Source organism: Vipera ursinii (assembly GCF_947247035.1).
Source record: "Vipera ursinii genome assembly, chromosome: 6".
Classification (NCBI taxonomy): Eukaryota; Metazoa; Chordata; class Lepidosauria; order Squamata; family Viperidae; genus Vipera; species Vipera ursinii.
The window spans coordinates 24,498,308-24,521,236 of record NC_139515.1 but is presented as its reverse complement, the minus strand read 5'-3'; positions in this window follow the sequence as shown (position 1 = coordinate 24,521,236).

Sequence of the window (22,929 nt, the reverse complement as noted above, 5' to 3'; positions counted from 1 at the left end):
AGTTAAAGTATCACATATAGAAAAGGGCAATGACACTTATAATCTTAAGACTGTTTTTTTTCCAGAAAATCACTGAGAAATGAGATAAGACTGGCTTCATATATTAATCTTATATTTATCCATGATATGTTGAATAAGCCCAGTTGTTATATTCATTTATTACAGCAACCATAATGCAGGAATGTACAGTCCAAAACTATATTGTTGTATGCACGTACACCTCACTGGAAAGAAAGAAAGATAGGAAAAAACTTTGGCATCAATCCTGGCAATTTGTCAAAATTGCAAGATCCCCAAAGAAGAATAATGAAATGTATAGAGAATAAGAATACAAGTGGTACTTAATTTGAAACATATTTAATTTAATCAAAGCAAAATAATTTTTTGTCCTGACCTATCTACTTATCTTTTTCCTGAATACTTTTAAGGTGTGCTGGCATGCCACTTCATTCAAAGAATATTGCATAATTCTTTCAAAGACCGAAGCAAAAATCAAATAAAATAGGTACATTGTAGCTTAGAGTATTGAAGCACCCAACCTAGAATTAATGTCTAATTTAATTTCAGTGTTATTTTCTATAGATGGTAGATTTATTTTGATTGAACAAGAGATGAGACAGGGAGGAAGAGAGGCAAAGGGGGATGAAATGTTACTGAAAATAAGTGTGGCTGAAAATAAATGGACATGTCTACAGTGAAACATTACATTGCAGAAACAGCTGAGACATTTGTAGAAGAACCCAAGTTAGTCATTATTTAGAGCTTCAGCCACTTTTTAAAAGTCTGATATTATCTAAAAACTATTAAAGGACTGAGGTCATTATTACTGAAAGCAGAAAGAAATAATTCAAGGTATGTTTAATACTATTTAATGATAAAAAATAAAACATAGAATAATTTAGAATACTCCCCCAAAACTGTTTTATATCTACCCTATTTCTTAAGATTACATAAGACATAATTCCAGTCATTTTATTCATAATTCCAGTCATTTTATTCATCTTTAATGTAAACATTCTGAAAAAATGGCCAAGGTTACAATCCAAGAAGGCAATCTTCCTTCCCTCATTGAAGCAGCTGACTACACAATCTGCGGAATATTAGTGACATTTAGACAAATGACCCCATAAGACTATAGCAGGGAAAATACTTTTTAGAGAAATTCTATTAAGAATAAACCCCAAAGATAAAACAATGACCCACATACTGGTTTGGTTTCTCCAAAGCAAGATCAGTTGGCAACCTTTCCAGCATGCAGTTCTGGGAAAGAGCAGCTATATCAAGTTGTATAAGTTTCTATGCCTATTAGTTAGCTAACTGTTAGAAGTCATACCTGTGGGAATATATTTATTTTTACCTCTGCCATGTAAAACATGTGCAAATGTCTTGGGTAATAAGCATAGAAGTGATAGCAACAGGGGAAAAATAAAGTGGTTTCAAAGATCTAAGCTCTCATTATTACAATTTTAATTTCTAAAACACTAAATAGAACACTACAAAGACAATTGTATATATGAGGGCCTCCTCAGGGTGCCGTCGGCCAGACAATGTCAGCTGGTAACCCCCAGGGGGAGGGCCTTCTCTGTGGGAGCACCAGCCCTTTGGAACCAACTCCCCTTGAGCTTCGGATGGCCCCGGACCTCCGGGGAGAACTTTTTTCTTCCATCAGGCTGACCTGGATTGATGATAGGTTTTTAAATATGTTTTAATTTTTAACTGTGTAGTTAATTTATTTTGGGGCTGTTATTTAATTCTTTTTTTAATTGTTGTATTGTTGTTTTTTATTGTTGTTAGCCGCCCTGAGTCCTTCGGGAGATAGGGCGGCATATAAGTCCCAAAAATAAATAAATAAATAAATAAAATGTATGTACTGTATGTCTATCAAACTATCTATATCAGTTAAGGTTGATCCAGGTACCTATGTTTATAGTTACTGTAATTGGTTGATTGAAAGGAACCATTTAATGAGGAAAAATAGTCTTGAATTCACATTATAATCTTCTATCAAAATTTTTAAGACATGGTAGTTCTGGACAAAGTCCAGGAGATAAAGCTCAAACACTCACTTAGTTAAGGAGCCTCAGTTATTTGCTCTACGAAAATGTTAGTAATTGCTATTGCTGTTATAATTCCTTATAACCACAGATGTTCAAGGAAGTTTGCAATGATTTCACAAATCAATGTCAATAGTTAAGCACTTTGACTATAATAAGCTAAAAGTGATAGATTCTTGAGAATGGATTGGATCCAAACTAGTTCAATTTAATTTATGACTAATTTATGACTTAGGTCCAGATTAGTTGTCACGTGCACTTAATTTATGTAAAGGAGAACTAAGTGGAACCAGCATTAATCTGGATGCAACTGCAGATGTTTGTGAAATACACCCATGAGAGTGATTTAATAAATCATGAATGAGCATATTCCATTAATCAGAAAAATAATTTAAGCCATTAAAAACTTGTAAGAATTCTTGAAGGACTAAAAATAAGATTGCAATCAAAATTCACTGAGTTTTAATGTTATAGAAATACTATGTTCAGACTAACAATACAGTCATTTAACACAATCTAACTAAAATGTCAAGTTAAAAAGTAATGGAACTTGATTAGCAGTTCAATCCATGTTTTCCAAAGGAGGATATAGGAGCCCTGGTCACTGGGGTGGTGGTGGTGGTGGTGGAGGTGGGAGATGGTCAAAAAAGTTGCCACATGATTGAACTCCTCTTTTTTCTTAAATGTACATTGTATGAAAAAAGGAAGAGCATTTGACTACATAACTCAGCTACCTACTTGGCCTTTGTGACCCCTTCTCTTGATAGATGCCTTTGTGCTGAGAAATATCACCCTATGTGATGAGAAAGATGATTGGGACATCTGGAATATCTGGAGTAAATTATTTAATGCAGGTCTGCCTTTTTTCTTATTAAATCACATTGTATAACAAAGATCCTCTGAACAAAGTACATACAGATCATTGCTTTCCATTTGCTTTCTTCTTTCTATGTCTTTCAAAAGGAAGCTCAGAACTTCTAAGGAGAAGAACATAGAAGGTAGTGGTGGCATTAACTGAAAGAAAGCACCTCTTCTTGTACTGTTTAGATGAGAGAAGCCCATGCAAGTGTGGGAATACAGGGGTCTGTAGGAGCCAATGCTTATGTCAAAGTAACAAAAGCAACATTGTGCTGTTGGGACACAGCCTCCCTTCTTTTGCACATATGGGTGACATGATAGTCAAAAGGGGAAGAGGTGGTGGTGCAATGGCATGACATGCTGTCATTTCCATCTCTAACCTCCCTTGCTGACAGTTTTTTTTTTTTTTGCTTTTTTTGGAGAGTCATGGCAGTTTCTTTGCTGTTCCTGCCTCTTAGGGAAGTGTCAGAGTCAACTCTGAGGAACCCTTTCCTGTACTGAGGGTGATCCAGGAAATGAGCAACAGGAAAGCACCTTCATCCTTTCTAAACAATGCTCCTAAATGAATTCAATTTATCAGTGGTCAGAGGAGCACCAGGAGAAAAGCCCAATATGTTGTTATGATAGAGTTCAAACTAGTGGAGGTCACAGTGGGTGTACTATAACCCATACACTGACAATAAATAAATAAATAAATAGGAGTGCAGTGTAGGAGAACCAGTCAGACAGAGCATGGAACCCTTCTCTGGCCATCCTGGGAATCCAAAGCTAATTTCCCCTCAGATTCAATTTCATGGATAGTGATGAGGCCTGATATAAAGACATTTAAAAAATAAGAGGCCTTGGTTTTTCTAGTTTCCTCTTCATCTGTTTCAATGTATAGTTTTCCTCTCAAGAGCAAATGTAATTCTGAATACTACAATCTGCAAGATTTTAAGCATTCAGGCTGACCACACAGAAATTTCCCACAAGTGGACTTCCGGTTCCTGTTTTTCAGCGAAGCAGCTGGAGAATTTGAAATGCCGAATCCTTCAGCTGAAATTTCTTCTTGTTGGGGACCCTAAGAGGCCAGGACCCACCCTGAAGGGATGGAATGAAGGAAAGAAATCCCAGGGACTTAGGAGAGATGGCGGTCTCTCCGAACAGTCCAGGAGAAGCCTCCCATAAACCAAAAGAAGAAAAGGCTGGCTAACTTCATGTCCACTCATAGCTGAAACAACGGAAATCATAAGCTATTAAACTAAGCAGATCTTAAACAGCATGCTTGAATCTGGGTAAGAATAATGATTTTCTCTATCCTTTTTTCCTGAAGAAGAAAGTCCCCAAAATAAGAGATCTCCGAAGAAGGAAAGGGGAGGGGGACTCTGCTTCTTCCCTTTTGTTAGCGGTGAAACTTACCCTTTATAGAAAGAGAAAAGACTAGAAAGACATGAAAAATGAGCAAATGCTGACACCTGCTGGTGGATGAGGATTTTTTTCTTTAAACTTTAAAGTTTTTAGAAAATGCAGCTGTGTAAACAAAGTGAGGATAACAAAGCTGAAGTAATCAATACTTTACAAAAGGAAACATATGATAAGTGACAACAATTTCAAAGGACAATGATTCTAAACTACATGGAAATCCAGAATAATTTTGAGAGTATGAATCAACTTATTTCCAATTTAATTTCACTCCAAGAAATTTCCCAGGAAAATACAGTAGAGATGACTGAACAAAATTCTGAGGATAGAGACTTAAAGATGGAACCGTATAAAATGATTACTTCACAAAAGGAAAGGGATGATAAGCAGCAAAAATTTCAAAGGACAATGACTTTAAACTAAAAGGAAATGCAAAACAACCTTGAGAGCATGAATCAACTTATTTTTAATCTAATTTCACTTCAAGAAATTTCTCAGGAAAATACAGTAGAGATGACTAAGTATAATTCTGAGGATAGAGATTTGAAGATGGAACCATATAAAATAAAGAAAATATGATTTAATTCAAATGGGAAATATCTCAACACGTGTAAGCAACTCTGAAGATAAGGAGAAGAATGAGAAAAAATTCCTTATAGGGAAACAAATGACGCAGCAAAAAATATTGGTTAAAAAAGGCAATGGCCACAGAAAAAAAGACTAAAATGAAAATTCAGAAAAAAGATGGAGCTTTCCAGGGAGAATACTTTAAAAAGAAACATTTGTTTGAATATGGCTAAAGAAATGGAAAAAAAATGTAAAATACACTACTCTTAGAGGGATGATTTTTTTTCTTTTTTTTCCTTAACTAACATAATATGTTTTTTAAATTCTGAAAAAAGTTGAAATGATTTAAACAAAAGCAAATGTTTTAGTTATTTAAATGTGATGATAAGAAAAGCATTAAAATGTGTTTTGAATGAGAGTTAAAGGATTACATGATTAGAACTATTGAATGGAATGCTTAAAGTTTAAACAGATTAAATACATTTTTAGCTATGGTCAAAAAGAATAAGAAATTGAGGGAATAAATACATATCAAATTAGGAGGGATACATATTTCAAGTTATATGTTATTTTTTGTATCTCAGTGCTGTTGTCTTTTTTCTTGTCTCCCTTTTCTTTCTTCTTTTTCTTTTTTCTTCTTTTTTGTCTCTCTCTTTTCTTGTTTCTTTTTACTTTTTTACTTATTGATTAAGAAATATAAAAGCATGAGAGGGTTTATATGGCAAAACAGAATGAAATCCACCAATGTAAATATAGTTAAGTGTTAAAAAGATTGTCACTTGTAAGAATATTTAGAATTTGGTGGGAGAAATAAACACAGTAACAGGATTTATGATAGGGCAACTAACATGATAAACAGGATTATTGAAACTATATATTTAACTGTTGTTAAGTAAAATAATGACAATTGTTTTAATCTAATGTTTTGCAAAGAAAGATACTTTGGGGAAAGGGGAAATCAAATGAAATTAACATATGGAATATAGATCATAGAAATTAATTAAGGACTGTCTTATAAATGTTACCCAGACAACATTCTGTTTTATAAATTACTGAATGATATATGTTATGTTAAAAAATTCTAATAAAACATTTATATAAAAAAAGAAATTTCCCACAAGTGATATTTTGTACATGCAGCATGGATGGCAGTTTTTCTTTGTGTCTTTTCACATTAAAGCCTACATCTTTTTTGCTAAACTGCTTGTACATCAAGTCTAGTGGGCTTAGGAAAAAGTCCTCTTTTCCTTTAGATCCAACTGTATTATGATAGTCATGCTCATGCTGTGCACATATCAAATATGGTACTGTTTGAAACAAATGGATACAACTATAATCAATGCCTTCATTCCTGATCCATTAAATTTATTACTTAGATGTAATAATATGGTAGTAATTAAAAACTTGTCTGACTCACTTGTCTAAGCCACCCACAAAATAGTTACTTGAAATAATATCATATTTCCCTAATGGATCTTCCCTCCCAATATCTTTTATGCAATTAAAGGTGCAAAAATTAAAATTTGAAGAGAGAAATTCTATACACCAATACTGGAAATTACTAGGCAGGATGTGTATGTGCACATGTGCATGTTCCTAGAATCTTGTTCTGCTTCATACCTACGGTATATATAGTGTCATCATACTTGAGAAAGCTGGAACACATTTCTTTCTCTTGTAAATCTCAAATGTTGGTCTCTCTCTCTCTCTCTCTCTCTCTCTCTCTCTCTCTCTCTCTCTCTCTCTCTCTCTCTCTCTCTCTCTCTCTCTCTTAGTAGAATGGAATCTACTGTTGCAACAGTTGGTCTTTGTTTACAAACACAGTTAGTGGAACCCAGGATTAATTAAAGGGATATGTGGAAGTTGAATTTCCACTTTTCTCCTGGTCTTTTGCTGCCTTGCTTCTCTGTGCTTTATATTGTCATAATTTTATTATTAGCCATTAATCAAGCTGTGGCAGACTGCCTGGAAAGCACTCAGAAACATATTTCTATTCACCTTCTTATTCCAAAATGCAGCAATTCATCATGCACTAAATTTGACCCCTTTCAAGTTTTGTAAAACAAGAATGGAAAAGACAGAGGTGCTTTGACAAATAATAGAAAAGGAATTTTATCAATATGGTGATGATGACGGTGCTGTTGCTGCTACTGAAACCCTGCTTCTTCTCTAAAAGGTCAAGACAGCATACACACTTCTTTCCTCCATTATTACCCTAACAACCTTGCAAGCTAGATTAATGAAAGAAATTATAATGCCTCTACAATCTCCCAATCAGGTTAATGACTAAGTGAAAACTTGGATCTCAGAATAACAAAACAACAGAGTTGGAAGAGACCTTGGAGATCTTCTAGTCCAGGGCTTTTCAACCTTTTCACCCATTGTACCACTTTTAGGACATGGCTACATCCAAATACCACCAGTTGCCTAGCAAGGTGTCAAAAACTTGATGACAAAAAAAGGGAAAAAGTGATGAAGTACAGGTAGTCCTCAACTTACAACAGTTCGCTTAGTGACTGTTCGAAGTTACAATGGGACTGAAAAAAGTGCCCCCCCAAGCCACAGCCGAGCAAGACACCTGCCTGCCTGCCCAGCGGCGCTTTTCCTCCTGTCTGAGGTTTTCATGGTTGTGAGCATTTCTGTTGAGGATTGGCAATGGGGGTGGTGTGTGGGGGGGGTGTTTGGTTTTTATTCCCCCACGTCTGCTGGGTGGTTGCAGCAGGTTTTGGTCACTTCACATGACCCTGGGAACTGTGACCATCATAAATATGAATCAGTTGCCAAGCATCTGAATGTAAATCACAAGACCCTGGAGATGCTGCAACATTCCAGCTGATTGGTGCTTCTTCTGGGCTCAGTGCCGAGCTCCAGCTGGAGCCTGGTACTGATCCTGGTGCTTCCGCTGAGCCATGACAGACCCAAAGAATGCTGATCCTGGCGCTTCCGCTGAGCCCTGACAGCCCTGAAGCTCCAGCCATCTCTTGCTCAGGCTTGTGCGGTGCTGCCACCAGTTCAGCTCATTCCCCTTTCCCGCTACCACTTTTCTAGGATGGTCGCGTACCACCTGCCAGGTGCCAATGTACTACAGGTGGTACCCGTACCACTGGTTGTAAAGCCCTGTTCTAGTCCAACTGCCTGCTCAAACAGAAGACTATACCATTCTGGATAAGTGGATGTCTAGTCTTTTCTTGAAAGCCTCTAGTGATAGAGCTTATCCTAATCCTAGTCATACATTATAGTCAAATACTACACTAGCTCTCAATGTACACTTGGAATGTAAAATAAAAAAGATTCTGCTGAATTTTATAAAATTTTATTAATGTCTTTGGAAGGATAGCATGGTTAGTTTATTATTGAAGTGCTTTGTCAATAAGCAAGGAGTAAAATAGCCTGTGAAAATTTTGCTAGCCTGGAGAGGAGTTTGAAGAATTGTGAAAATAAGCATAGTTTCTCAGTGATGCACCTTATGAGACAATACTAAATTATGTTTTAACCTAAGGGATAGAAGGTGAAGGAGGAGATGGGGGTAATTCAAAGGATCTGTTGAAAAAAAAGTCTTTGGTAGCATGATTGAACTCTTTCATATATTTGCAATGCACCATGAATAATTGATTGACTGATGTGTGGTAGAAGTTGTCATTTTAATATGATTAAACATCCTTAAATTTATATGATATTATCTGTTGAATGTTTTCAAGATACCTAGGGAAGACTTAGTAGAAGTGATATGAGATTTTACAGGTGATTTTAACTTTCATCTCTGGCAGCTCCAACTGGGTAGCTTGTGGTAAAGGATGTTAAGAAACTAGTTCAGCAAATTTACAGAATTACATTCTCCTCATTCATTCCTAGCAGACAGCCAGACAAATAACTTCAGACAAACAAGGAAGGAATCACTTTGTCTTTTGGAGGATGGTAAAGTGGAAAAGAAATTTCAGATAGTTCCTTTAAAAAGATGGTTGCTTTATCAGTTGTTGAAGTTAAAATATAAGGTATAAAATTAACTTATTCCACGCAAGCTGACTTTGAATTTAAGACAGTTGTCCACCCCCACCTACCCTCTACCAAATCAAAGAAATATTAAAAAGAAAGAAAACATACATAAAAAATCCTAGTCTTGTTTGTATATACAGTATGTGAAAATATGCAGCTTTCTAGAAAACACACTTAAAATAGAGCAGGGCCAAAGATAAAGAATTACATAATAACTGAATTACTGACTACTAATTAAAATTAATTGCCTGTAAAATTAAGACACCTTGCAGGAAATGAATTGATTCCCCATTTGCATGTATACACACATTATCTATTCTTGTACATATGTACAGTATATGCATTCTAGAGGAAGATAGATGGTGGAGATCTGGGCTCAGCAGATGTAAACATTTAATGTACCTGCCTTGCAGTACAATACTGTATATCTCCAGGTTAAGAACATCTCCCTTAGTTAAGAACAAAGCCCACTGTAGCAAAAATTGAGTTAAATACACATTGAATAAAGCTAAATACACAATGGTCCGAATTCATTATATAATACCACTTATACACTATCATCAACAATACTGCTTACATACACATTTTATTTAAGGACAGACCTTGGTAATGGAAGTTGTTTTCAAACTATGGACTACCTGTATGTCTTAACAGAACTGGTCAAGACATACAGGTTCTATGAAGCCCTACAGCACTGTATAGAATCAACACCAAAAAATGATGTCCTTATCATCATGGGAGATTGGAATGCTAAAGTAGGAAGCCAAAAGATAACTGGAAAAACAGGCAAGTTTGGCCTTGGAGTACAAAATGAAGCAGGGCACAGACTGATAGAATTTTGTCAAGAGAATATGATGGTCATAGCAAACACTCTTTTCCAACAACCCAAAAGACCGCTCTACACATGGACATCACCAGACGGTCAACACAGAAATCAGATTGACTATGTGCGCTGCAGACAAAGATGGAGACACTTTATACAGTCAGTAAAAACAAGACCAGGAGCTGACTGTGGCTCAGACCATGAGCTTCTCATTGCAAAATTTAGGCTTAAACTGAAGAAAGTAGGGAAAAACACTAGGCCACTTAGGTACAAACTAAAACATATCCCTGATGAATATACAGTAGATGAATATACAAGAATGAGCTTAGCATCCCTAATAACGATGATGGGATGGTCACTGACCTTAAGCCAGACATCCTAGAATGTGAATTGAAATGGGCCTTAGAAAAGCTGAGCAACAACAAAGCTAGTGGAGGTGACAGTATTCCAGCTGAGCTATTCAAAATCTTAAAAGACAGTGCAGTAAAAGTGCTACACTCAATTTGCCAGCAAATTTGGAAAACTCAACAGTGGCCACAGGATTGGAAAAGGTCAGTTTACATTCCAATTCCAAAGAAAGGCAATGCCAAAGAATGTTCAAACTATTGCACCATTGGACTCATTTCACATGCTTGTAAAGTTATGCTTAAAATCCTACAAGCTAGACTCCAGCAATATGTGGATTGAGAACTTCCAGAAGTACAGACAGGATTTCAAAGAGGCAGAGGAACTAGAGATCAAATTGCCAACATACACTGGATCATGGAGAAAGCTAGGGAGTTCCAAAAAAACATCTACTTCTGCTTCATTGACTATGCTAAAGCCTTTGATTGTGTGGATCACAACAAATTGTGGCAAGTTCTTAAAGAGATGGGAGTAACACACCATCTTATTTGTCTCTTGAGAAACCTAAATACGAATCAAGAAGCAACAGTGAGAACTGGACACGGAATCATTGATTGGTTCAAAATTGGGAAAGGAGTCTGGCAAGGCTGTATACTGTTGCCCTGCCTATTTTACTTATATGCAGAGCACATCATGAGAAAGGCAGGGCTAGATTAATCAAAAGTTGGAATTAAGATTGCTGGGAGAAATATCAACAACCTAAGATATGCAGATGATACCACTCTAATGGCAGAAAGTGAAGAGGAACTAAAGAGCCTCTTGATGTGGGTGAAGGAGAGTGCAAAAGTTGGCTTGAAACTTAACATTAAGAAAACCAAGATCATGGCATCTGGCCCTCTCAATTCCTGGCAAATAGATGGGGAAGAAATGGAGGTAGTTACAGATTTTATTTTCTAGGGCTCCAAGATCACTGCAGATGGGGACTGCAACCAAGAAATTAAAAGACGCTTGCTCCTGGGGAGGATAGCTAAGGCAAATCTAGACAGCAGACATTAGTCTGCCAACAAAAGTGGGTATAGTCAAGGCTATGGTCTTCCCAGTTGCAATATATGGCTGTGAAAGTTGGACCATAAGAAAGGTTAAGTGCCAAAGAATTGAGGCCTTTGAACTATGCTGCTGGAGAAGACTCCTGCTAGTCCCCTGGACTGTAAGGCGATCAAACCGGTTAGTCCTAGAGTAAGTGACCTGCTGCTTTAGAAGGCCAGATCCTGAAGTTGAAACTCAAATACTTTGGCCACCTAATGAGAAGGAAGGACTCACTGGAGAAGAACCTAATGCTTGGAAAGATTGAGGGCAATAGAAAAAGGGACAACAGAGAATGAGGTGGCTGGATGGTGTCACTGATGCAGTAGGCGTGAGCTTAAATGGACTCCAGAAAATAGTAGAGAACAGGAAGGCCTGGAGGAACATTGTCCATGGGGTCATGATGGGTCAGACATGACTTTGCAACTAACACCAACACCTGTATGTCTAATTAAGTTCAGTCACTCTTAATCCTGTCTAAACACAGAGAGCTCCTGCTAAAAAGGGATGGATCTGCTTAGCTCAGCTTATTCCATTTAATTGGGAATGGAAACTTGGTAAAACTACACTTTCATCTTTATTCTTCTTTGGTAATAAAATAGAAATAGGTTTTTGTCCACATAAGAAAGAGTGGAGGAGTGATGTATGGGGAAGGATGCCCCTTTTGGTACCAGGAAATGGCAGTGGATGATGTGAGGATTCTGTGCTGTCAATTTTGTGCAATGATCAAAACTTGGGATCAGACAGGTTTTCACCAAAGTTGTTCTCTGGCTCTTTTCTCCATTCCACCTCTCTTAATACAGGTCTTTCCACCAGCAAAAAGATCTTTGGACTGGTGGCTGAAAAGGGGTAGAAGGTGGAAGTTATGAGAAGACTGACTTGAGTGCAGAGTTCCAGATCCAGAATCAAGCATTCTTTAGTTGGCATCTGCATGCAAAAGTGACACGCCCAAACTGTGGTAGTACAGGCTATACAAATCATTTCCACCATCCCCATGATCTTATAGGAGCACAAGCAGGGAATTAATTCTACCAGGGCCATTCTGAGGGGAGAAGATTTTTTTAGTATTAACAGAACAGCAAACCTAAAGAGCCATTTCCCTGCCCTTTCCCCCTCACTTCTCCCACCAAGTATAGGTTAGCAAGAAAAGCGGGAGAGGGAGATTTTTAGTACAGGGTGAGAGTACCACTTTTTGCTGCAAAAAGGACCTGAAAACTAGTGACTAGTAATTGTGGGGGTTGTCTATAGCAATCCTATCATGAACATTATCTCAGTACCATATGCTTCAGATAGACCAGATGGCAAGGCTTATGAAGCAAGAAGCTAGCAAAATCCACTTTAAATCTGGAAAAGACTGGGTGACTTCTCCAAGGTTGAGTGGAGAATTGAACACAATGCCGTCTGTTAATGTCCTATACATATGTTAGCTGTAAAATCATGAGTTCATAACTGGAGGGTCATTGAGAAAAGCTTTGAAAGGGTGTTAGAGATTATAATAAAGAAGTTATTATAATCTCCCATCCAGAAAACTCAGCAGAAACCAGCTTTTAGAAATGCAGATGTAATAATCCATTCAGGAAGGTTGGGTCCAGGAAGCTAGAAACTGTGAGATTAGGAAGACAAAGACCTCTAAAATCTACATACCCCACCCAAACTCTAAAAGACATGACCTTTGGGGACATAATAGGATTAACTCACCAATACCAAAAGGGCACATCAGACTCAGGTCAAAGTACATGACACAGGAAATACAAAGCCTCAAACAGGAACAGGAAACAATCTCAAGAGGCCCAGAAGGTATAAAAACCCACCACTCCCAGCAACATGTGGTCAGCTTTCCAAGACCAATCTTACTGTCTGGCTTTGCTCTTCAATAAACTCCATCCTTCTGTCTAAAGCAGTCTTCATTTTGTTTATTCCCAGCTTGGATGGGACCCTGATGAAGGTTTTTCTTTCAACAATATGCAGTTAATGCCATGTTGGCTGAGACTATGAATGGTTTGCAATAAATATTAGATAGACTGTAAAAAGGTGATTAACACTTATTAATCACCTTTTTACAGTCTATCTAATATTTATTGCAAACAAATGGTTGTACCATTCATAATTAATAAATGAAAGTAATACATTGAAATTTAGCCATATAAAAGAATGAATGAAGATTGAATCACAAAGCAAATGAATATATGGAAGAAGAATAAATAGGTTGAGAAGAAAGTGAAAACAGAAAACTTGTGGTTAGATAGAGTTGATGAGATCATCAAGAAGGCAGAAGTATAAAGTTCAAAGATCAAAATGCTGTGTATAGAACAATATACAGTATTGATATGGTGGAAGCAGGGTTGCTTTGCAAAAACAGCAAATTGTGCAGTGGTGCAGTGAATAATGTTGGTATAAACTAGAATTAGACATGCCACGATTTCTTTCTTCCTATGTCAGGCCTTTAATCTCTCTTGATTATTTTTAATAATTCCTTTTTATAACATTCATAATGTTGCTTTAACTTAAAGGGAAAATAGTATGTATTTATGATAGGTAAGAATAATAATTCCTCCCATTATATGTTCTACAAAGTGCAGAATTAGTAACTTTCACTGCTAATCATCCTCTTGATCTTAGAAAGGTTTCTACAGCTTTAACCTGTTTACTGTTTGAGATGTCGTTTCTTTCCCATTTGCTTTCTCTTTTTCTTAATGTTTCATACATAGTGGGACAGAATTCCTTTTAAAGTTGAATCACCAATCTGTCAATAAGAACACATTATCATACATTCTGCACTCTTCTAAAGAGCAATATTCTTCAGAAAATAGTTCTTTGTGTTTTATTTCTACTCTCCTTCTTAGGAACCAAAGTTAAATTTGCATTGAATGCCAGGTCCGTTGTTAATAAGGCTCCCCTTGTTTGGGATCTAGTTGAGGGTGAGCATGCGGACCTGGCTTGCATCATGGAGACTTGGTTGGGCCCAGAGGGTGGTGTTCCCTTGGTTGATCTTTGCCCACCAGGTTTCCGGGTGCTACACCGGCCTTGGGCTCAAGGCAGGGGCGGGGGAGTGGTGGTAGTTATTAGGGAGACCTTGTGTCCGAGGGAGACCACCGTTCCCCAGATAGTCGAGTGTGAGTCTCTCTTTTTGAGATGTGGTCCTGGGGTGCAGTTGGGCTTGCTGCTGGTGTACCTTTCACCTAGTCGCACAGCGGCAGCCCTGCCTGAGCTACTCAACATCCTCTCAGGGTTGGTGATTGAGTTCCCCAAACTTATAGTTTTGGGTGACTTCAATCTACCATCCCTAGGTGGATCATCTGAGTTAGCTTGGGAGTTCATGGCTTCCATGACGGCCATGGACCTGACGCAAGTAATTCTTGGACCGACTCATGAGGGAGGCCACACCCTTGACTTGGTTTTCTTATCTGGACGGTGGTTTGATGATCTTGGTGGGGGTTCCCCAACTATTATACCCCTGTCATGGACCGATCATCATCTCCTGCGGCTGGTCTTCCATTTTGCCACCCCCCACCGTGGGTGTATGGAGCAAACTAGATGGTACCGCCCCAGATGCTTAATGGACCCTGATAGGTTCCAGGCAGCGCTGGGGTCCCCACCTGCCTCCGTTGCTCACAGCTCGGCGGATGCCTTAGTGGAAGCATGGGAAAGGGCAGCCACGGAGGCACTTGACCGAGTTGTACCCTTGCGGCCCCTGACCCGGTGCAGATCCCAGCGAGCTCCATGGTTCTCTGCGGAGCTTCGGGAGATGAAGCATCGGAGACGGGGCCTAGAGAGCTGTTGGAGGTCCAGCAGATCCGAATCCGACCGATTGCGACTAAGAACCCACATTAGGTCTTATCTCGCAGCGATAAGGGCGGCGAGGTCTAATTACTTCTCCGCACTTATCGCGTCCACAGATAACCGCCCGGCTGCCCTGTTTAGGGTGACCCGCTCCCTTCTTAATCAGGAGGTGAGGGAGGAACCCTTGCAGGGTCGTGCCGAGGAGTTTAGTCAACATCTGTCGGATAAAATCGCTTGGATTCGGACCGGTCTGGACACCAGCTGGGCGGAGTCTGACGATCAGGACACGGGCGGTCTTGTCAATGTTATCTGGAAGGAGTTTGATTCTGTGACTCTGGAGGAAGTGGACAGGATTATCTGAATACAAGCTGGCAAAGTTATATTGACATTATAGCTAATTTAAATAAACTCCTGATCATGTTCCTCATTTAAGGAGCACCATAACAGAATTTGCATTAGATATTATAGTTATCTCAATTACGGTGTAGTGTTCAGTAGTGTCAAAAATGAAGTAATATTTTTCAAAAATGAATTAATCTTTAACTGCAGTAATGTAATTTTTTTTAAAGGAAGGGAACTATGATTTCTCATCAATCTTTCTATCAGTCTTTGCTTTCTGAGGTTTGGGTGTGTAGGCCTTTGATTAGTTTTCTTAGGGAACAGGGAAAAGTTTAATTCAAGAGTGAAAGTATAGTACAAAATATCCACATTTGTCCTATGGTTGGTGAGATGTAAATAGGGTAGTAATGGAAAGATATTGTCATTTCTTCAGAATATACCCACATGAGGTAAGACCTGATTTGTGCCTTATAAAGAGAAATCTTAGCATTAGGAAAGATGGGCAGCATAGAAATTTAATAAATAAAAATAAATAAATTAGGATCTGTAAATATTTATTTTATTTATTTTTATTTTATTTTATTAATATTTCTATACCGCCCTTCTCCCGAAGGACTCAGGGCGGTTCACAGGGCAAGAATAAAATACAAAGTTACAAATATTAAAAGGAGATTAAATAGTTGAAACAATTAATATATTACATTTATAAAAACCCCAAAAATACTACAATAAAAATACAAGAATAAAACCCCACCAATCCCCCATCAGGCCAGGCCGGCTTGTGCAAACAAAAACGTCTTCAGATCGCGGCGAAAGGAGCGAAGATCGGGCACCATCCGGAGCTCTACCGGTAACTGATTCCATAGTTCCGGAGCACCCACAGAGAAGGATCTCCCCCTGGGGGCCACCACTCGACATTCTCTGATCGGTGGCACCCTGAGGAGACCCTCTCTGTGGGAACGCACAGGGCGCAGGGAGGTTGATGCGGGCAGCAGGTGTTCCCTGAGGTACTCTGGACCCCTGCCATGTAGGGCTTTAAACACCATTACTAGTACCTTGAATCTCACCCGGAAGACAACTGGTAACCAATGCAGCTCACGGAGCAGAGGTGTAACATGGGAGTATCGGGAGACTCCCAACACAACTCTCGCGGATGCATTCTGTACCAGTTGGAGCCTCCGGGTAGTCCTCAAGGGCAGCCCCATGTAGAGAGCGTTGCAGTAGTCTAGACGAGAGGTCACGAGCGCATGAGTGACCGTGCAAAAATCATCCCGGCTTAGATAGGGCCGCAACTGGCGCACCAGGCGAACCTGGGCGAAAGCCCCCCTAGTCACAGCCACTATGTGGTCTTCCAAGGTGAGCCGTGAATCTAGGAGGACTCCCAAGTTGCGAGCCCTATCTACAGGGGGTAGTAATTCACCCCCCATAGAAAGAGATGGAATATCCGAATAAACCCGGGATGAAGCCACTCAGTCTTGTCGGGGTTGAGTTGAAGTCTGTTCTTCCCCATCCAGACCCGGACCGCCTCCAGGCAACGGGACATCACGTTGAGGGCATCACTGGGGTGGTTTGGGGTCAAAAGAAAAAGCTGGGTATCATCAGCATACTGATGATACCCAACTCCAAAACCATGAATGATCTCACCCAGTGGTTTCATATAGATGTTGAACAGGAGAGGCGAGAGGACCGACCCCTGAGGAACTCCACAAATGAGAGACCTCGCGGTCGACCTTTGCCCTCCTGTCAACACTGACTGCGAACGTCCCAAGAGATAGGAGGAGAACCACTGAAAAACCGTGCCTCCCACTCCCAATCCCCTGAGACGCCGCAGCAAGATACCATGGTCGATGGTATCGAAAGCCGCTGAGAGGTCTAATAGGACTAGAATAGAGGAATGTCCCCTGTCCCAAGCCCTCCAGAGATCATTCACCAGTGCGACCAATGCCGTCTCCGTGCTGTACCCGGGCCTGAAACCTGATTGGTACGGGTCTAGATAATCCACTTCATCCAGGACCAGAGGGAGCTGATGCACCACCACACTCTGAACAACCTTCGCAAGAAAGCAAAGGTTGGAGACCGGACGAAAGTTGTTCAATACAGCTGGGTCCAAGGCAGGCTTCTTGAGGAGAGGCCTCATCACCGCCTCTTTCAAGACAGCAGGGAAGCTACCCTCACTCAAAGAAGCCGATATAACTGCCTGGAACCAGCTGCGCGTCCTCTCCCGGGCTGCATAAACCAGCCAGGAAGGGCACGGGTCCAATAAACATGTGGTGGAGCTCAGCCTCCCCATAATCCTGTCCACTTCCTCCAGAGTCACAGAATCAAACTCCTCCCAGGTGATATCGACAAGACCGCCCGCGTCCTGATCGTCAGACTCTACCCAGTCAGAGTCTGGACCGGTCCGAATCCGAGCGATTTTGTCCGACAGATATTGGTTAAACTCCTCGGCACGACCCTGCATGGGTTCCTCCCTCACCTCTTGATTCAGGAGGGAGCGAGTCACCCTAAACAGGGCGGCCGGGCGATTATCTGCGGACGCGATAAGGGTGGCGAAGTGGTTAGACCTCGCCTCCCTTATCGCAACGAGATAAGACCAAATGTAGGCTCTTAGTCTAAATCGGTCGGATTCGGATCGGCTGGATCTCCAACCGCTCTCTAGGCCCCGTCTCCGACGCTTCGTCTCCCGGAGCTCCGTGGAGAACCATGGAGCTCGACGGGATCTGCACCGGGTCAGGGGCCGCAAGGGTACAACTCGGTCAAGTGCCTCAGTGGCTGTCCTTTCCCACGCTTCCACTAAGGCATCTGCCGAGCTGTGAGCAAAGGAGGCAGGTGGGGACCCCAGCACCGCCTGGAACCTCTCGGGATCCATTAAGCGTCTGGGGCGGTACCATTTAATTGGTTCCACATGCCCACGGCGGGCGGTGGCAAAAATATGGGAATTGCTTCCTATATCCCCTTTATAAAATTAAAATGCATAAATGCATAAACTAATTTCAATCCAGATAGTCCTCGATTTACAACTTAGTGACCATTCAAAGTTAGAACAGCATTGAAAAAAGTAAGTTATGACTACAGGTGAAACTCGAAAAATTAGAATATTATGCAAAAGTTCATTTATTTCAGTAATGCAACTTAAAAGGGGGAAACTAATATATGAGATAGATTCATTACATGCAAAGCAAGCTGTGATTTGTCATAATTGTGATGATTATGGCTTACAGCTCATGAAAACCCCAAATCCACAATCTCAGAAAATTAGAATATTGTGAAAAGGTGCAATATTCTAGGCTCAAAGTGTCCCACTCTAATCAGCTAATTAAGCCATAACACCTGCAAAGGGTTCATGAGCCTTTAAATGGTCTCTCAGTCTGGTTCAGTAGGAATCACAATCATGGGGAAGACGGTTGAGCTGACAATTGTGCAGAAAACCATCACTGACACCCTCCATAAGGAGAGAAAGCCTCAAAAGGTAATTGCAAAAAAAGTTGGATGTTCCCAAAGTGCTGTATCAAAGCACATTAATAGAAAGTTATGTGGAAGGAGGACTTCCGGTGGCGGCGCGGCGCCGAAGACAGCCGCTTTCGGGCTGTCCGCTTCGCAGCTGTGTTTATCCACCGAAAACAGCGCTGAACAGCTGTTTAGGAGGATTTGAAGCCCCGTCCTCGGGAGAAGAGGAGGGGGTGAGGCCCCAGGTAGGGGTTGAGCTCTCCGGGGCCGCCTGAGCTGAAAGTTTGGGCGGCTGAAGGATTGAGCCCCCCCCGAAGCCTGGGTTGCTCCGAGCTGCTCAGCGTCTCTGCTCTGGGATTTTTGGAGCAGAGCCAGGTGTTAGCGACCACCCCTGCCAGAAGGAAAGACTTTTGAGTAATAAGGAGCAGGCAGAGCGGTACAGGAGGTCAAGGTGAAGTGGATTTTTATTTTTACTCCCTAGCTCAATGGACTTTATAGCTTTAAAGTGAAAGTACGCAACAAGTGAAAGTGGGGAAAGATGGCGGCTAAATCTTCCTCTAAAGTTCTTCGGAGTGCGGGAACTTCCCTGGTGCAACAGACATCGTTGCAAGCTTTGCTTCCTCCTGCATCTCCTGTGGCATTGACGCTTAAGGACTTACAAGATGCCTTTGCAAAGCAATCCCAGGTAATGTCAGATATGATGGATGATAAGATGGAAAAGCTGGAGGAGAAACTGGAGAAATTGGAGGAGAGGATGGAAGAGAAGTTTAGTGTAATGGAGGAGAAGATGGAAGAGAAGTTTAGTGCAATGAGGGTAGACATTTTGTCTACAATTGAAAGCGTGGCTGAATGTGTGCAACGTTTGGATGAAAAAGTGGAGGATCTTAGTCAAAAGAACTCTATATTAGAAGTAAAGGTACTGGAGAATGAAAATTTAAGGGATAAAATGGACGGAGAATTGAGCCTTGTCCAGTACCATCAGATGCAGTATGCTATTAGAATCAGGGGCTTAAAAGAGAATCCTAAAGAAGACTTAAAGCAGCTGATTTCTGAGGCTTTGGAAGCAGTATTGGGCCAGCCAGCATCTGAAATAGAGGGAAGTATGGATAAGATTTTTCGTGTACATTCATGGATTGCAAGGCAGAGGAAGCAACCTAGAGATGTGGTGGTCCATTTTACAAAGAGAGCAACTAGAGATGAAGTTATTCAAGCTGCTTATGATACTAAAGTTGTGGTTGCTGAGCAAGAAGTCCTGGTTCTAAAAGAGATTCCTCCAAAGATTTTAAGGAGAAGGAAAGATTTTGCATTTCTTGCACAGGAACTTAAGCAACTTGATATCAGGTTTAGATGGGAGATTCCAGTCGGATTGGTGGTGATGCACGAAGGTAAAAGATATCGTCTGGTTACCGTGACTCAGGCGCATGATTTCTACAGCAATGTTTTAAAAGCAACCCCTCTATCACTCTTGGAAGCTGCAAAGGGATCTGGAGAGGGAAAATTTCAAGATGCTGAAGGGGGACAGACAGAGGAGGACGGTGCTGGAGGGGTTCAAATTACAGCTTCTTCGGCTGCTGCTGGAGAGCAGAGGTTGACGCGTGCCGCTTTAAGACGAGCAAGACAAGTACAAGAGCAAGACCAGCAGAAGTTTATGGAACTTTCAAAGCGTACTTACAGTGAAGCTGTGGGAGGAGCGCGGCCCAAAGAAGTTGCAGGGGCCATTGAAGATGTGCTCCAAAAGCTTCGGGGCGCCAAGCATGGCGACTAAATTTCTAACCTGGAATGTCAATGGATTAAACTCACCACAGAAGAGAAAGAAAGTTTTTCAATATTTAAAACAATTTAAGATTGATGTTATATGTTTCAAAGAAACGCATATTAGGGTTACGGACCAAAAGTATTTATCGAACTCAAGGTTGGGCACGCAATTTGTTGCCTCCGCGATGAATAAGAAAAATGGAGTGGTTGTCTACGTTAAAAGTACTCTAACAGCGGAACTAATTGAAGTAGATAAGCAAGGAAGATATGTTATGATAGATTTGCTGTTAGAACGTAAAAAAACGCTTCTAGTTGGACTGTATGCTCCTAATCAACAACAAATTGATTTTTTTAGTTTACTTCACACAAAGGTTACCCAATTGGATTACAAATCGTTTATTTTTATGGGGGACTGGAATGGTGTTTTGGACGTACAGATGGATAAGGCTGGTTCTTTTAAGCATGTTCCGAGTCATGCCAGATTGCCTAAATCTTTTTTCGAAATGAAGGACGATTTGGAACTGCGAGATATTTGGCGTGACACACATCTACATGAAAAGGATTATACTTTTTTTCTGACAGACATCAATCTTTTTCCAGGATTGATTTTATTTTGCTGACTAATGATTTTTTTTCTAGGATTAAGAAGGTAAAGATCTGTGCAAGAACTATCTCTGACCATAGTCCAGTTTGGTTAGAGATCAATAAGGACAATAGGGATAGGCGCTCATGGCGCGTAAATGAGAATTTGTTTAGAAATCAGAGAAATGTGGAAGAATGTAAACAGCAGATGAAGGATTTCTTTGCAATTAATATGAATAAGGATACCTCTATGGACATGGTTTGGGATGCTAGCAAGGCCTACATGAGAGGGGTGTTGATATATATGAATAATAAATGCAGACGTACTTTGGAAGCTAGAAGGAAAGAACTGGAGAATGAGATTAGGGAAAAAGAAAAGGCCCTAATCGTGAACCCATTGGATGTGAAGACTAAGGAGGTTATTATTATTATTATTTATTATTTTTATTACATTTATATCCCGCCCTTCTCCGAAGACTCAGGGCGGCTTACAAGTTTAGCAGTAGCCTTCATTCTATGTATATGCCTGCTTGTTAGGGCTTTCACACACACCCCAAGCGGCATTATTACAAAGTCAGCTTATTGCCCCCAACAATCTGGATCCTCATTAACCTACTAAGAGGACAATTTGATAAGTTGATGGCTGATCAAGTGGCAACCAATTTACGGTTTGCTAGGCATAATACTTTTTGCAATGCTAATAAGCCAGGTAGATGGCTAGCTTACAGACTAAGGAAAAAGCAAAGGGCTTCTAATATAGATAAAATTGAATATAAGGGAAAGGTTGTGTTTCAACAGGATCTTATTAAGGAAGCTTTTGTGGATTTTTATTCTAAATTATATGCTAAGGAGAAGATTAATGAAAAAGACATTGATGTATATTTGGAGAATGCTAGCATCCCGGTTCTTACGCAAGCACAAAAGGAGGAGATTAATCAATTGATAACAGAAGAAGAAATTCTTATAGCAATTAAGGAATTGAAGGTGGATAAAGCGCCAGGTACGGATGGTCTGACTGCGGCTTATTACAAAAATTTACAATTGGAGTTGATAAAGCCGTTAAAGGAACTGTTCCAGACAATTCAGAGAGGGGGAAAGGTGCCTCCGTCTTGGAGAACTGCTTTTATCTCTTTGATTCCGAAGGAAGATCAAGATGCTACTCAAGTAAAAAACTATAGACCGATATCACTTTCAAATACAGATTACAAGATATTTGCTAAGGTGTTGGCTAACAGATTGATGAGCGTTCTGCAACAGGTGATTCATGGGGATCAAACTGGGTTTATTAGTGGTAGGCAAATGAAAAATAATGTGAGGCATATAGTTGATGTGTTAGAGTTTTTGGAAAGGAACAACCAGATCCCTGCGGCGCTAATTTTTCTAGATGCTGAAAAAGCTTTTGATCAATTGAATTGGCAATTTTTGATGAAAGTTTTAGATAAAATGAATTTTGGGGATAAATTTTTGCAACCAATTAGGGCATTATATCAAAAACAAACTGCCCGAATAATAGTTAACAATAGTTTGACTGAAGTATGTAATATTGAGAAGGGCACAAGGCAAGGGTGCAGCGGCACGGACACTCTTGGGAGCCTCCCGATACTCCCATATCACACCTCTCCTCCGTGCGCTGCACTGGCTTCCGGTTGCCTTCCGTGTGAAGTTCAAGGTGCTAACAATGACATACAAAGCCCTACATGGCATGGGTCCGGACTACCTACGGGAGCACCTTCTGCCAATGTCAGCACCCCACCGTCCTGTGCATTCCCACAGAGAGGGCCTCCTCAGGGTGCCACCGCTCAAGGAATGTCGGCTGGTGGCCCCCAGGGGGACGGCATTCTCAGTGGGTGCGCCAGCCCTCTGGAACAGCTTACCAACCGAAATCCGGATGGCCCCCGACCT